This window comes from Halichoerus grypus, chromosome X (genome assembly GCF_964656455.1).
Source record: "Halichoerus grypus chromosome X, mHalGry1.hap1.1, whole genome shotgun sequence".
In the NCBI taxonomy this organism is placed as follows: Eukaryota; Metazoa; Chordata; class Mammalia; order Carnivora; family Phocidae; genus Halichoerus; species Halichoerus grypus.
Genome location: NC_135727.1, coordinates 120,593,945 through 120,610,325, shown reverse-complemented (window position 1 = coordinate 120,610,325; position 16,381 = coordinate 120,593,945). Strand labels below are relative to the sequence as shown.

Genomic DNA, 16,381 nt, shown 5'->3' with positions numbered 1-16,381 from the left:
AAATTGCCACAGCCACCCCAACCTTCAGCAACCGCCACCCTGAGCAGTCAGCAGCCCTTAACATTGGGTAGAGGCAAGACCCTCTACGAGCAAAAAGATTATCACTGGCTGAAAGCTCAGATGATGGTCAGCGGTTTTTAGCAACAAAACAGTTTTTTAAAGATTTTATTTATTTATTTAAGAGAGAGAGAGCACAAGCGGGGGAGAGGGGCAGAGGGAGAGGGAGAAGCAGACTCTCCACTGAGCAGGGAGCCCAACGAGGGGCTTGATCCCCAGACGGTGAGATCATGACCTGAGCCAAAGGCAGACGGTTAACCGACTGAGCCACTCAGGTGCCCCACAACAAAGCATTTTTTTAATTAAGTATGTACCTTGGGAGTTTTTTTAGATATAATGCTATTTCACATTTAGTAGACTACACTATAGTGTAAACATAACTTTTCTATGCACTGAGAAACCAAAAAATTCACTTGACTCACTTTATCGTGATAATCACTTTATTGCAGTAGTCTAGAACCGAACCTGCAATATCTCCAAGGTGTGCCGGATGGACCACAGTTTATCTATTCTCTTACTGGAGGACATCTTGATTGCTTCCAAGTTTTGGCAATTACCAGGAAAGCTATTATAAACATCCATGTGCAAGGTTTTTGTGTAGATATAAGTTTTCAACTCTTTTGGGTAAATACCAAGGAGTGCAATTACTGAATCATACGGTAAGAATATGTTTAGTTTTGTAGAAAACCAAGAAATTGTCTTCCAAAGGGACTATGCCATTTTGCATCCCACCCACAATGAATGGGAGCTCCTAATGCTCCCATCCCCACCAGCAGCTGGTGCTGTCAGTGTTCCAGATTTTGGCCGTTCTGATAGGTGTGTAATGGTATCTCGTTGCTATCGTAATTTGCATTCTCCTTATGACATAGGATGTGGAGCAGGTTTTGGTTGAAATGAATTTCAGCATGGAGAGAGCTTAGGGGTAGTGGGGAGAGAGAGGTCTTAATAAAGGAGCATAGAGCAGAACTGGCTTGCTCTGGAGGGGATGACAAGTCACTAAAGGGGCGAGGGCGGAGATGGGGATGGGAGTGACATGATCAGATTCGTTTCTTAGAATCATCATTATGGCATGGATTGACCAGGCAGAAGATAGAAATCCAGGTAACAGAGGATGGAAGACATGGAAGGGGGATTAGAATGGAATGAATGGATTCCAGAGCTCTTTGGGAGAGGAAAGAAAGGACTTAGATTGATGGCCTTTCTGCCAACAAGCCCTCCCTGGTGGCTCTTGCCTGCAGAACATCAGGCCTCCTTCTGCTATGCTTCCCAGAAGCTCATGTGTGTTTCTGCTGTCACTCCTTCTGCATCCAGCTTTAGCCACAGGTGGGGAGTCTGGGCCTCTTCCAGCTATAGGAGGATGACTCCATGTCAGCACCTTACAGAGTTATTGGCACCTGGGTGTTTCACTCTTTTTGAAAGAATGGATTGCTTGTATTCTCCGTTTTCACCTTTAGCTGTTTTTGATAATTTGGTGACACGTACATTTATCTCATTAATTTCTCTGGGCTAATCTTCCCATCAGTATATTTCAGGGCTAGACAAACTCTCCAAAGACATGCTATGAGTCATCCCTTCCCTATTTCAAATTACTTGATGCTTGGTGACTTCAGCTATTTCTCTAGGGAGCCTCGTTCTGCATTTCATATTCCAGTAATTCTTTAAATGAAAGTCATTTCTAAAACCATCTTCTCAATTTCCTTTATCACTTGTTTGTAGTCACCAGTTTTATTTGGCCCTTCCTACGTGTTCTTAAACATGATCACATGACCTCAGTCAGCAGCCCTTTATCCTGGTAATCCACAGCATTTCTCAATTCCTATTCTAATATCTAAAGGTAAATAGAAAAAGCAAACTTGACTTTAATGAATATTTCATTCAATGAATATTTTTTCATGCTCTGTCACATGCACAAGATACATGGAATCATGAGACCTTTGCAAACTCTTTAAAAAGCAGATCTTGAGGGTCTCTCACTCTCTCTCACACACACTCACACACACACATTTTTAATATTCATTCTTCCTCATCAGAGGCCAGCGAAAAATTTTCCAAAATGCCAACAAGCCCCTCTGATACTTTACCCTGTGCTCACTCACAGCTTCAGCCATGATGGAAACCACAGGATAACATATCAAGAAGCCTTTTTTTCAAAAACAGATAGTATCTCACCCAGCAGTTTTCAACCTGGGGTGATTTGGCATCATTTGCAATGCCTGGAGACATTTTTATTTGTCACTCCTGGCGGGGGCCGGGGGCGGGGGGGGGGGGCAGGCGGGTGGTGCTGCTGACATCTAGTGGGTAGAGGCCAGAGATGGTGCTGAGCATCCAACGATGCACAGAACAAAGAATTATCTAGCCCAAAATGTCAACAGGGTTAAACTTGAGAAACTCTTAAAACCTCTGTCAACATTTAATACAATTTATGCTTGCACAATTCCACTTCCTAAAAATGAGCTCTCCTAACAATTACATAACATTTTCGCCTGCAGACAACTTTGGTGCCACCAAAGTTCCCTTCATAAGTCATTCATTCTGGAAATAAAAACATGGATACATTAGGTTATAAAGATAAACCAGGCCCCAAAACTTAAGTAACCAGTAAAATCAGCAATCCACGAGCCCATTTTGGGAATGTTTCTAAAAACTTTTTGTTGTTAAAAACAAATAAGCCAGTTTTAAAAAGCAAGCCAAATTTCTTCTTGTCATTTTATTTCCTGTCCTCAGAATTTCAAGTTTCTGAGACTCCGTGTCATCTGATCTCACTTTTGTCTTAATTTTGTGTTCCTATGAAAGGCTACGTGATATCAGCCCTCTTGAGTTTCTCAATGAGAGAATCTAATGTTCTGACGTCTGACATAGCCCCAAAGCGTACCTCCAGATGAGATCCAAATCTGGATAATTACAAAGAGGCTATGCTGGAAAGGGTTGTGCTTTTTAGTTCTCATACAGAAAAATTCTGTTTATTCTTATCAACCTCATTTCCACAATGAGTCACCAATGGAAGAAAATGGCAACCCCTCATTACCCATGGCCACAACCTTCTAAGCCCAGCCTAATGGCCCTCCTTTGCTTGGCCCAGTGCCACCAAGGACTGTTGGCTCACCCCAAAATCAATCCTCTTGGCCGGTCTCTAATTTTCATTTAGTAAATTTAGAATATTATGAAGAACCCTTCTAACCCCTCTCTGGGATAATGTCCAGAAGCCACTTTGCCTAAACAAAGTCATTGATTTTAATAGAACAAATGAGAGAGCCAATTTGTATTGCATGGCACCCTGACAAAGATGGGAAAAACGCTAGGACTCATTTGTCCCAAATTCTCTCTCTAATTATAATAACAACTCTGCAACCAAAGCAATCTTTCACGAAAGTAAATTAGATCGGGCCACTCCCAGGTTAAACCTTTTCCATAGCTTTCTGTTACTGTTAGGAGAAATCCCCAAATCTGTCATGCAGCTTGTAGAAGATGAGTATTTTCTGGGCCCTGCCTTTCCCGTCAGTCTCAATGCACTCCCTCTCCATCGAGTTCTGTGCTCCCTTTTTCTGGATCTCTTAAAGTACTCTTCCTTCTTCCTGGACAGCTCATGCTTCCCATGGCTGCACCCTTCCTTTGCCCAGCTGATCCCTTCCCATTGTTCAAACCATGGCTTTAATTCATTTCCTCAAAGAAGTCTTTTCTGCTTGAATTACGTCTGCTGAAAATTCCACTGGCCAAAGCAAATCGTGTGTCAAGTCCAAAGTCAAAAGGGGAGGATGTATACTATGATAAGGCCAAGGCAAAGAGTAAGGATGTGGGGAAGAGGAAGGAACCGGGCCATTTCTGCAACCACCACTTTCCTCATCCAGGTGCATACAGGTGATGATTAGGCGCCACCTAATGATCATTAGCATGTACCGACACTCATCTAGAAACAGTCTGTTCCTTTATACAGCTGAATAGTTGTCTGTTTCAGGTTCTTTGTCTATACTTGTCCTCTCCCGGAAGCCCTATTACACCCTATGACACCTCACTGAGATCTGGTAAATTTCCTCTTTTCTCCAAATACCTCAACAATGCATTCTTTCTTTGAAATTCCACTGAAGTTCAAATCTACTGAAGTAATTAAATACAGAAGAGGAGGGGCAGGTCCTAAACATGGAGGCCACCATGTGCCTGAGAAAAACAGCCCTATTGGAGCCAATCCTGATATTCTCAACCGACGATAAGCAAAGCTGACCAAAAAAAAAAAAAGAACGATGCTCAGACAAGGCCAATCCACAACCACAGAAATGATTAAACATTCCTCTCTTATGATCAACATGCTTCTTTACCAGTGACCACTCAAGCCTTGCTTTAATCCTCCTGCCTCCTAAATAAACATCATTTAAAAATACCCAGTCACCAAATTGTCTCAGCTGCTTGGTAAGAGGCAAGCCAGAAGAGGCCCTGATTTCTTAAATCCTCCTTAGAGGATTTTGCACAAGCGTAAGCCCTCTAAGGAGGCCTTTCCAGATCCATCTTACTGAGATGGCCACGTTTCTTCCAAGGGATGGTATTTCTTGTGGCAACAAGCTCCATACATCTAACATTGTTTGAGTATAGCTGTTTGTTCAGTGGGCTTCAACACCTTCAGTTAACTCCTTCCCATTCAAAGGGTTAAGTGCTCTGACACAGGTCTGGTTTGAAACACGCTGAATTTCGAGCACTGCTCAACAGCACAAAGGAGACTTAAATAATATCACCAGGTGAATGTAGGATTGACCCAGGCTAGGCAGTGTGCTGAGACAGACAGGTGCAGGAAGCAGTCACCAATAAAGCACAATGTCCCTTTTCTAGAAGTTCTATTCTATAGTCAGTAACATATTCTCCCATTAGTGCCTAGACTCCAACAAGACGAAGTAAGGTTCCATAGGTAAAATGGAGTTTTTTCCCCCACATTAGCTTCTTATAACACTCAAACCTGTGCATAGTAAGCAAAATCAGTTCTTACAGGGACCCAGAGACTCATTCTTTAGAGTTAGTGTAGCCCAAATTCCTGGCTCATTTACCTTCACATTTTTTCCAATAAGTATTTCATACTTTCTTATATGATATTGATTTCATTTGCAGTCACTGAAGAGTGGAAATGAGCAGTAAATTCTCACTTCTACCAATTTTCCAGATGCCATCAAAATCGTTCACTATCATATTACTAGAAGACACATGCACATTGTTGCAGAAATATCATTAATCATAGTATTATCAGTAATTGGTATATTTTCTTGAAATAAATTATTATTTGGGGAAAAAAACAGATGTGTATTCAGTATCAGCCTGAATGCTTTACCAGATAAGAACCGTTAAATCCTATTGAAATATTTCCCCAGGTAGTCAACCAAAATAGCTCGAGAAGCAACAACCTACATTTTCAGCATATGCTAAATTCTCCAACTCTACAAATAAAGATGACTGTGGGGTTTTTGTTTGATTTTTTGTCTTTTTGGGGAGAGAGAGCGCAAATGGGGAGGGGCAGAGGGAGAAGGAGAATCTTAAGCAGGTTCCAAGCTCAGGATGGAGCCCCACACAGGGCTTGATCTCACGATGCCGAGATCATGACCTGAGCCGAAATCAAGAGTCAGATGCTTAACCGACTGAGCCATCCAGGCGCCCTGAAGATGACTGTGTTTTACATAAATGAGGAGTTGGGTAGGTGAGTAACTTTCAAATACTGATTAAGCTTTTATGAATGTTAGCATAAGAGGTCTGAATTCCAGTTTTGTCACTTGGCTTTTCCTTCCTCCTTTCTTAATTAAAAAGGAAATGATGCAAATGTGGTAGACATTAGGGCTGTGTGCAAATTCACCTCTCTCTGGGCACAGGTTCTGTTTGTATTCCCCTACTCTCTTGGACTCAGGGTGGCCATGAGACTCTCTTTGACCAGTGAAATTCATAAAGGGATGTGTGTTAATTCCTTCCAGGAGAAAGGCTGTGAGACCCCGTATCATCTCCTTCCTCTTACCACGGTGACCAGTAAAGCTGCAGGTGTAGGCTTCATCAGCCTGGGTCCTAGGATGACAAGGCATGGAGCAGAGCCCACCAGCCAGCTCATGAAGAACACATGCAATAAGAGAAACAAATAAGCATTTGTTAAGTCACAGGTATTTTTTTAGGGCGGTCTGTCATCCCAGCATAACCTAAACCATAACAGAGGTAGACATTTTTATTGTTAAAAAAATTAGGTGTTTTTTCAAACAATATAAAGGTATATTGAGCTTCACTCTCCAACACATTAGCCACTAATCATACATGGCTATTTAAATTTTAAACATTAGTAAAAGGAAAGATTCATTCCCTCCATCACACTAGCCACATTTCAAGGGCTCCACAGTCACGTGTTACTAGGGGCTCCTGAGCAGGACAGCGCAGATACGGAACATTCTCCTCATACAGAAAGTTCTGCTGGACAGTGCGGAAGAGCTGAACAGCAAAGTACCCAAATCACTGCCCAAACCCCTTCACCAGCCCCTCCCTAAATGCTACCACTCCTTACAGATTATTAAATATCATTCTAATCCTTCTTCTACCTTATATTACTTCTATGGTTTCACACTATAAATATAAATACATCCACATACATACATGTACATATTGCTTGGTGACCTGCCCTTTTAATTCAACTAATAGAATGTCCTGGAGATCATTTTTTTTCCTCCTGAACACTTAGGTGGTTTCTAGAGGTAACCACTTCTTAGCGTATTGATAGGGATCCTTCTAGCTCTGTCCAGCTGTTTTTGTTTACTTTGATATGATACATAATATGTATTATATTGTGATTTCTTTTACTATTTAAATAACAGTAAAGTTTGGAGTTTATTTTATTCATTTATATTCTCCTAAATCTTTTCTAATAATTTCATTATTTTGATTTTACATTTAGCTCTTGAATCCAACTGAAATTTAGTTGTTAGGAAATAAATAATTTAAATAAAGATATAAAAACACCACACCCTGAGTGGTGTGAATTTGGAATCTAAAATATGGTTTTCCATATAGATAGCAAATTACATCAATTTCATTTTCTAACTACCCTCTAATACCTGCAATTAACAGAAATGGATTAATAGAACAGACAAGAGAATTCAGAAGTTGATACACATTTATTTGAAGTCCTGTGGCTTCATAGGGTACTTATATTTTGTTTCTGATATGGCCAGTTATCCTCAATATTCTTTTTAAAAACTCTCTTTGTTCCTTTCATTACATTTTCACTTTTATATGAATTTTAGGGTTGGACTGTCAACTCCTTTTATAATTTCTTGTTGGGATTTCAAGATGGAAAGCCCTGACCTTACACATGAATTTGACAAAAGCTTACATTTTTACAACATTGAGTTTTGTCATTCAGAAATATGACATAACTACATTTTTCAGTAAATAGTTCGTTTTTAATTTCTTCAACTAAATCTTACAAATTGTATTAGGTTAGTCCTGGTTTTATTTATTTTTTTAACGTACTTGCTATGGTTGTTGATACTGTGAATGTAATTTTTTTTAATTCCACTTTCAAATAGGTTATTGCTAGTATAAGAAGGTATTAATGTTTATATTTTTATTTTCTATTTCCTTAATTATATGAACATTATTCATAGTTTTAATCATTTTTCAGAGAAATCTTTTAGATTTTCAAAGCAGATAATCAGTATTATCTTCAAGCAAAGACACTTTTCTCTCTCTTCTTTCCAATATTTATGCCTCTTGTATCTTTTTCCTGTCTTCCTGCTTTGGAAGTACAGTGGTGAAAATGGACATTTTGTATTCTTCCTGGATTTAATAAAAAATGCATCTTACATTTCTCTATTAAGCACAGGAGAAATCAGTCTTAAATTTAATTATCAAGTGTTTGGTTTTTTTAGCATGCATGAGATGATTATTGAGTTTGACTCCTTTAATCTGTTGCTGTCATAAATAACCTAAAAATGAGCAAATTCTAAACCATCCTTGCATTCCTTGCAAGGATAAACCCTACTTAATCATCATCTAACACTGGCTTAATACACTGCCAGATGTAAAATGCTGAATTTACTTAGGATTTTGCATACAAGCTCGAAGGCGAGGTTGGCCAAATTCTGTGGGGGGGGGGGTAGTTTTCTGATTTTTCTGTCAGTGTGATAGTAGCATCAAAAAACGAGCTTGGTGGGGCGCCTGGGTGGCTCAGTTGGTTAAGCAACTGCCTTCGGCTCAGGTCATGATCCTGGAGTCCCAGGATCGAGTCCCGCATCGGGCTCCCTGCTCGGCAGGGAGTCTGCTTCTCCCTCTGACCCTCCCCCCTCTCATGTTCTCTCTCTCATTCTCTCTCTCTCAAATAAATAAATAAAATCTTTAAAAAAAAAAAAACGAGCTTGGAATCCTTTCAGATTGTTAATGCTCTACAATAGTTTACAAAGCATGAAAGCTATGTGAGCTTCTGTGAGGTTTTGGAGCAATTACTCAAAAAAATGGCACCTGAGTATAAAATTATCTATTTATGTCTTCTTTATTTTTCTTGACACCACACTTGTTAAAGGATAGACTATTTGGGAGATCCTTTAAAAGAATCAGGTTTGTGTTATATTGATTAACTATAATTGTTAGAAAAATACCATTAATATCTGCTTTGCCTTTATATTTATTTCTACTTTTTAAAAGGTTTTTCTGTTGTTCTTTTATTGGGTTTTAGATTTCACTGATAATTTCATTTTCTCTGCTTTTCTAGGAAATGTATTTATAACTGTCTATTTTTCTTCAAGCACTTTTTTTGGCTGTACTCCCTGTGTTTTTTTTTTCCAATCATTAAATAGATACATTTTATTCAAAAACAGAATCCAAAAATCTTAATTTCTATGATTTCAAAATCAAGTTGATTGTAGTACAGATTGCTGTGGGCTTTGTCCGCTCCTATTTTCTTCTTTGGGCTCATTTTTATATTTTGTACTCATGGTTACAATATCCAGTAAAAAAAAAAAAAAGGCTCTCCATATCTTCCGCATCTGACCATCCTGCAGTGGTGAACTGTTAGTCTGGTCTAGGCATCCTCTCTATCTTCAATGTCCCCGTGACTCCGGAGTCTCTCACCAATGGCACTTGCCCAAGGCCATAATCTCAGAGTGAGGTAAGTTGCATCCACAAATTCTCTCCATAGACAAGCTTCTCCACCAATGATGAGTTTTTTCTGTTCTTGAGAACCATCAAAATCAAGAGGGTCCACATTATAGGAATTTCTCCAGTCTTGTCCATAACTAATCAAATCTAAATACCAAGGAGCAGAAAGGACCACAGGGAAGCCAGCTGTTGTGATTTCGCCCTGTTCCTCACCATACATTTGATCTTTCCATACTTGAGCTGAAGTGCCTGGCCAAAGCTTCCCACGATCATCAAAAACCTCTTGCCGGATTATGGACCCCTGTTTATGGTTGAAACAAGACCCCAAAACTTTTGAATGTAGAAAGATTCTAGTCTTATAAAATCTTCACCAAAGCCTTTCTGCTTCATGAAATAATTGGATTTCTGGATCGGACTCCCCACATTTAAATACTGCTTCATCTCCTCCCAAGTGAATGAAGTGATTTAGAAACACTGTATTAATTTCTTTGAAGAATTTAGACAGGAAGCTGTAAGTTGAATTCAGAATAGGGTTTATGGCTCCGAAGGTCCTAGACTGCTTAGGTCCATTGTAACATGGAGTCACAAGGTCTTTCTGAACTTCTCCTCAAGACTGTGTATGTCCAGGGCTATCAAATTCTGGTATGACTCAAATCCCTTGTAGCAGGGCATATGAGATCACCATATGGACATCATTTGGGGTATAAACATGAGACAAAGAATAGCTTCCTTTGTTGCCTAACTGGGGAAAAGCAAAGCTCTGATAAGGGAAAGACTGGTCATCAACCATGTGCCAGTGCAAAACATTAAACTTATTAAAAGCCATGGTATTCTCATACTACTCCCCACACTCTGACGGCCTTGAGTAAAGCCACTGGTCCTTTCACAAGTATAAGATTCATCTGCAGAGATATTGGGGAAAACATCACACTCCGAGTCAAGGACACCTGAGACTAGAAGTTGCTGTAACTCAACTGCAGTGTTAAGTTTAGCAGGGCCACAGTGCCACTGGTAGAGACCAAAAATATAGTCATGATACCACTGAAACACTTCTTTTTAAGTTTTTAAGTCCAGTTAGTTAACATACAGTGCTGTATTAGCTTCAGGTGTACAATATAGTGATTCAGCACTTCCATACATCACCCGGTGCTCATCACAACAAACGCATTCCTTAAATCCCTTCTTGCAGGAGGGAGCAGGCAGGGTGGTGGTGGGCGAGGGGCTGTGGCTGATGTGGAAGTTCTGGGGTGAGAGGTGCAGCAGGCTCAGAGACATCTGCCCTGGGAGTGGCATAGGCCACGGGGCCTGGCCCCGGGGCAGAGACAGGGGGTTGGGGGCAGAGACAGGGGGTTGGGGGCAGAGACAGGGGTCACAGCCAGAACCATGGGCAGCGCCAACAACCCAAGCAGCCCCAGCCCGCCATGTTTTGTTTATTGTAGGACTGTCATTGACCTTGATTAACCTCATAATTTGCTTTCATGTCCTTTTCATTGCAGAAGTAATTTGGGGGTATTTTGGCTTTTATTTTGTCATTAATTTCTAATTTTATTGCACGGCGATCAGAAAACATGGCCTGTGATTTCTGCTCTGGAGAATTGGTTGTCATACATGTTTGGAAAGAATGATATCGTCAATCTGTTGGTTATGAAAATATATCAAGCTAAACTTCATAAATGCACAATGAAAATCTCTACATACCGATGCTTTTGAGTTGTAGATATTGGTTTCTGGGAAGTTGTGCTAAATTCTACCAATGTGTTTGGCAAGTTTTCTATTCTTCTGTATTTCTATTTGTTTTTCCTTTACCTATTTCAAAATTCTGCTGTTCAGAGCCATTATATCATCTTCAAGACATGGATCTGTTGTCAGCATCATCTCTTTTTCTCTTACTACTTTTGACTTTCACTCTTAAGAGTATTAATATTTCTGCCCTTGTTTTTTTTCCCTTTAGCATTTGATGATGTATCTTTTCTAACCTTTACTTTTTCGTTTTTCGATGTTATTTCACCTTAAAGCTATTTTTTGTAAAGAGCATATTGGTAGATTTTTTTAAATTGTTCAAACAATCGGTTTTTCTTTTTCCTTTTTTAAAAAAGGTGTATTTAACCTATCTACATTTAATGCAACTGTTAATATTCTTGGATTGATTCCTGCCGTCTTACTTCATTTGTTCTCTTTACCACGACTTTGCCCTTATTTCTTCTTTTTACTTGCTTGCCTACCGTTGTGCTGATACACTGTTTTCTCTTCCACTTAATTTTCTTCTAGCAATCCCGAAATGGTCATCATTTTTCTATTTTGCTACTTGATACTTCTAAATTTTTAACAAAAACATACTTAAAATTATACTATTTAAGTCACATTCAAAGGCAATCAGCATCTAAATCCTCCTGAACACAATGGAAGTCTTACTTCCTTCTTTCCCTTTCATTTCCCTTCTGACAGCTAGGATTTCAGATCCTGGGTTGTATCATTAGTGTTATTATTATCATTTGACTTTTTCCTCCATAATCACGTACAATGATCAATAGCTTTTTCTGGTACTTTGCTGACCCCTGCGATTCTGGTGCTACATCTCTCTCGTGGCTTCTGTTTTCATTCTGGTGGCACTGTAAGTAACAACTTTTTTTTAAGCTTTATTTATTTGAGAGAGAGGGAGGGAGAGAGAGAGAGCGGAGGGGAGAGGGGCAGAGGGAGAGGGAGAATCTCAAGCAGACTCCCCACTGAGCGCGGAGCCCAACGCAGGGCTCGATGTCTCCACCCTGAGATCACAACCCTGAGATCACAGCCTGAGCCAAAACCAAGAGTCAGACCCTTAACCGAATGCACCACTCAGGCGCCCCGTAAGCAACATCTTTAAGTAGCACTTTCAAAGTGTCTCCATGAGTCTCTGCATCTCTAAAAAGGCTTAATTTTTCTTGACACTTAAATGGTAGTTTGCCAGGTTATGGGATTCAAAATCCAAAATCATTTCCCTCCAGGTTTTCAAAATCTGTGGCAAGAGGGAAGGAAAGAAGAAAACTACTATTTATCTAGGGTGGGCCACTCTGCCCACACTTTCAATACACCCGGTACTTTGCCATTGTAATAACCCGAAAGCAGAGACAGTCTTTTGCCTAACGCACGTAAGTGGAAACTCAAGCTCAGAAGGGTGTTCTCCTGCCAGAGCTACACAGCAAGTGAGGGGCAGGGATAATTTCAGTCCAATGTTCTTGGACCTCACAGCCCTGCTCACAAGCCTAGACCGCTGCCTTCCCACAGAAATACAATGCAAGCCACATGCCTAATTTCCCATTTCCGTGTGGTCGCATTTAAAAAAGTAAACAGGTGGCATTCATCTTAACATTTTATTTAGTTCAGTTTAGCCAAAACACTGTCATTTTGGCATGTGATCAGTGTTGAAAAGTGATCGAGGAGATACTTGGCTTTCTTCCTACTAAGTCTTTGAAACCTGGTGCATCTTTAACCCTTACGGCACAGCTCTGTTTGAAACGACCACCTTTCATGTGCTCCATGACCACATGGGGCTAAGTAGCCACTGTCCTGGGCAGCCCAGCTCTATGCCATGCTGCTTTTGAAAGCAAACCCTTTCCAAAACTGATAGAAAGCATCCTAGGTGGGTGATTTTTTTCTATCCCAGTTTGACATGAGGAAGTCTGGCTTGCCCTGGAAATAATTGTACGGCTCTTTTGTGCTGATTGCAGATATACAACTAAATCCTCCTCGGTGCTCATCTTCATTGTGTAGCATGGCCTCTCCTCCTGGTCTACACAGCCACAAGTCGGAGGCGCCTTCTTAAAGCCAACCGCTAATCCATTCAAAAGGCAGATTAAACACTTGCCGCCATTTGATGCCCGCTGCGTGTATATTTCTATACACGCCTCACTTCCTTTTTCAGACAAATACCCGGCCCCAGTTCAGACAGGCTTTTTATCACTCTTGGGACAGCACTGGGGCTCGAGCAAACATCCGATAGCTTTCCTTTAGTCAGCCCCCAAGAGTGTTAGAAGGAAATCAACACGCACACACACACAGCAATTTCTTTTAAGTCTCTGAAGCATCCACCATTTCACATTCCTTCTGCCAGAATTTCCACCAAAATTAATCTCCCAGGCCCCTCACCTCCCCAGAGCCTCCTAACTCCAGCAGTACCAACAACTTAGAAACTGCAGTGTTAAATAATAAAGGATACCCTCCCTCAGGGGTGCCTAGAACTGGCAGACAGGCTGGGACATCAGCATTTGGGGTCCAAATGGCAGCTTGACTCACAGGACAGTCAGCAGAGAAGAGCCGTTGAAGGTCCAGCCGGAAACCCTTGGGATCAACATAGCACAGCTCTGTCTTACTTAAGAGTTGTATGATCTTGGGCAAGTCACCTAATCTGTCTATCCCTTCTTTCTGACATCTCCATGTGACGACCATGATGCCTACTCCATGGGGCTGTTGGTAAGATTAATGGATATGATGTGTCTAAAGGTTCGTTATATCTCCCCCAATAAAAGTTAGCCGAAAAAATTTTTTAAGAGTTTACATTTTATTTTTTCAGCTTTACTGAGGTATAACTAACAAGGGAAATCAGATATATTTAAAGGGTAAATGTGATGATTTGAAATACATATACTTTGTGAAATGATTACCACAATCAAGTTAGTTAATGCGTTCGTCACCTCACATAGTTACATTTGTGTGTGTGTGTGTGTGTGTGTGTGTGTGTGTGTGTGCTAAGAACACCTAAGGTCTACTCTCTTAACAACTTTCAAATACACAACATGGTATTACTAACTAGAGTCACCATGCTGTATATTAGATCTCCAGACTCCCATCTTACAACTCTAGGCTTACAAGCTTCTGGCCAACATCTCCCCATCTCCCCCACCCCCAGGCCCTGGTAGCTACCATACTTCTCTCTAGGCCTATGAGCTTGGCTTTTTTTTTTCTTGGTAGATTCCACATATAAGAGATTACACAGTATTTGTCTTTCTCTGTCTGGCTAATTTCGTTTAGCATAATATAATTTTTCTAATATGTTGATACTAAAACAATTACCTTCGTGCTTAGGTTCGAATACTGACTTGGCTGCTTTGAGACCTTGGACCTGTTTCTTACTTTCCTAAGACTCAGTTTCCTTGACTCTAACCTCATAGAGTCAAGGTCTCGGTCTCGCGAGGTCACTGTCGGAACCAGACAAAGCAACGTATGTCAAGTTCTCTGCACAACGGAGCCACACATTAAGTGCTTCATAAACGGGAGCTCTTTGTACAATGGACCGATGTGACATTAGAGTGACAATATTTCTATCCTGATGTTTTAAGAAGTGAAGATTAATTCTAAATGACATTCCTGGAGGAATGTTCATCCGGCGCACCAGCATACCTCGAACTCTTGACGATTCAATATGAAGGACCAACTGGTGACCTTTGGACATAAGGCATTTCAGGAGCTGATGAGGACACTGGCAGAGGACACAAGAAGGTTCAGACAGCCCGATCAGAGAGGCGTGTGTGGTACAACCGCGTCTGTGGTCAAGCAGCCTGCTGGCGTGGACGCTCCCTGTGGCACACGCTGTCCGCTCTGCATCCCCGAGTTCTGTCGTTTGTCTCTGCCATTTCCGGTCTCGGAGGGGCATCTGCTCACCTCACTCAAGGTGCATTTCACCCTGGCCCCTCTGCCCCCGTGCCAGCTCTTTGCCTGACCCTGCTTGGCCATGAGCACCCTACGAGCCCTGGGTGGATTTACTTCCAGCCCCCTTAGGGACAGAAGGGTATTTATTTCAGCAAATCAAATTTATTACCTGGGCATTAGGAAAGCAAGAGGAGAAGGCTGCGGGACCAGAGAGATCTTATCTCTTCGGCTTAAATTAAATCTGTACTGCAAATGAGCAAACGCTCGCATGTGGTGACTGATTTTGATCTATCCACACAGTGTCCCCTGTGTTCTGTTGCCCCCAGAATCTCCAAAAAAGTCAGTGCCATTAGCCATGAAAATGCATCTAGCAAAGGAGCAGCTTGTCAGAGGAAAGCGACAGCAGGATGTACATAAAACGCCTGATAAAAAGCAGGCTCCTTGAAACAGAGGGCTTCCCCTGGGGAAACTAGGGCTGGCAAACTCAGGAGCATACTCCATATGCCTTGTCTGCCATCATCAGCCACAGCCACCTGTGACAAAATGTCCCCACCTTCTCGTGCACCTCAGGGCTAGGGTCTCCCCAGCTGTTTACTTCTTTTCTCGTGTCTCCCCACTTGTAATCTCATTTTTGCTCTCCCTTCTCCTGCTCCTTGTTCATTTAATTATTCATTTGACAAACATCCCCTTAGCACTGTGAGAGACCATGTTCTCCCCATTTCTCAAAATGTCTTCCTGGTCTACCTGGATCCAAATCAGGTAGGCTACCAATTAAAATGCATATTCCTGGGCCTCTTCCCAGCTATGCAGAATGGAACCCTCTCGTGTGCAAAGCTCAGGGACTTGAATTTGTGACAAACCCTCCAGGTAGTACTGTGATACATGGGTGAGGGTGTAAACCATTCACATGGAATGCCCTTCTGTTCTACCTTTCTCCCATAGCAGAATCGCTCCAGCATCAATCAAGTCTGTGCCAGTTCCGCATACCATTGACTAGACGAGGGAACACTAGAGCTGCTTTAACAGATACATAACATTTCAATGCAGCGTAACCAGTCACGCAGTGTTTCTCAAAGTGGTGATTCAGGGCTCAGACTCCTTCCATCTTGTGGCTGCATTATCTTCAAGGTGTAGCTCCCAAAATGTCCTCCACAAGGTGCCCTCCACTCCAACCTACCAGAAGAGGAGTATGGAGGACTGCAATGGAGGTTTTCATGAGTTGGGGCTGGAGGTGGCCATTTTCCACTTCTGTCTACATTCTGCCAGTCATACTCGGTCAACTAACCTCAAGGAGTGTGGACAAGTGGTCTAACCACGTGCACAGAGAGCAGAAGATTTTGAAGAAAACTTAGTTAGTGTCTACTTCATGTAGCTCATTAAAAAATGTTTTTCAGGGGCGCCTGGGTGGCTCAGTCATTGGGCGTCTGCCTTCGGCTCAGGTCATGATCTCAGGGTCCTGGGATCGAGCCCCGCATCGGGCTCCCTGCTCCGCGGGAAGCCTGCTTCTCCCTCTCCCACTCCCCCTGCTTGTGTTCCCTCTCTAGCTGTGTCTCTCTCTGTCAAATAAATAAATAAAATCTTTAAAAAAAAAATGTTTTTCAGTGTG

The 16,381-nt window shown here is 41.5% G+C and overlaps 1 pseudogene; it reads right to left on the bottom strand.

The window, feature by feature from the left end:
* The window catches only part of LOC118520798 (beta-hexosaminidase subunit beta-like), a 106,825-nt pseudogene extending 93,250 nt beyond the window's left edge, over positions 1–13,575 (bottom strand).
* Between the last annotated feature and the right edge of the window lie 2,806 nt (positions 13,576–16,381).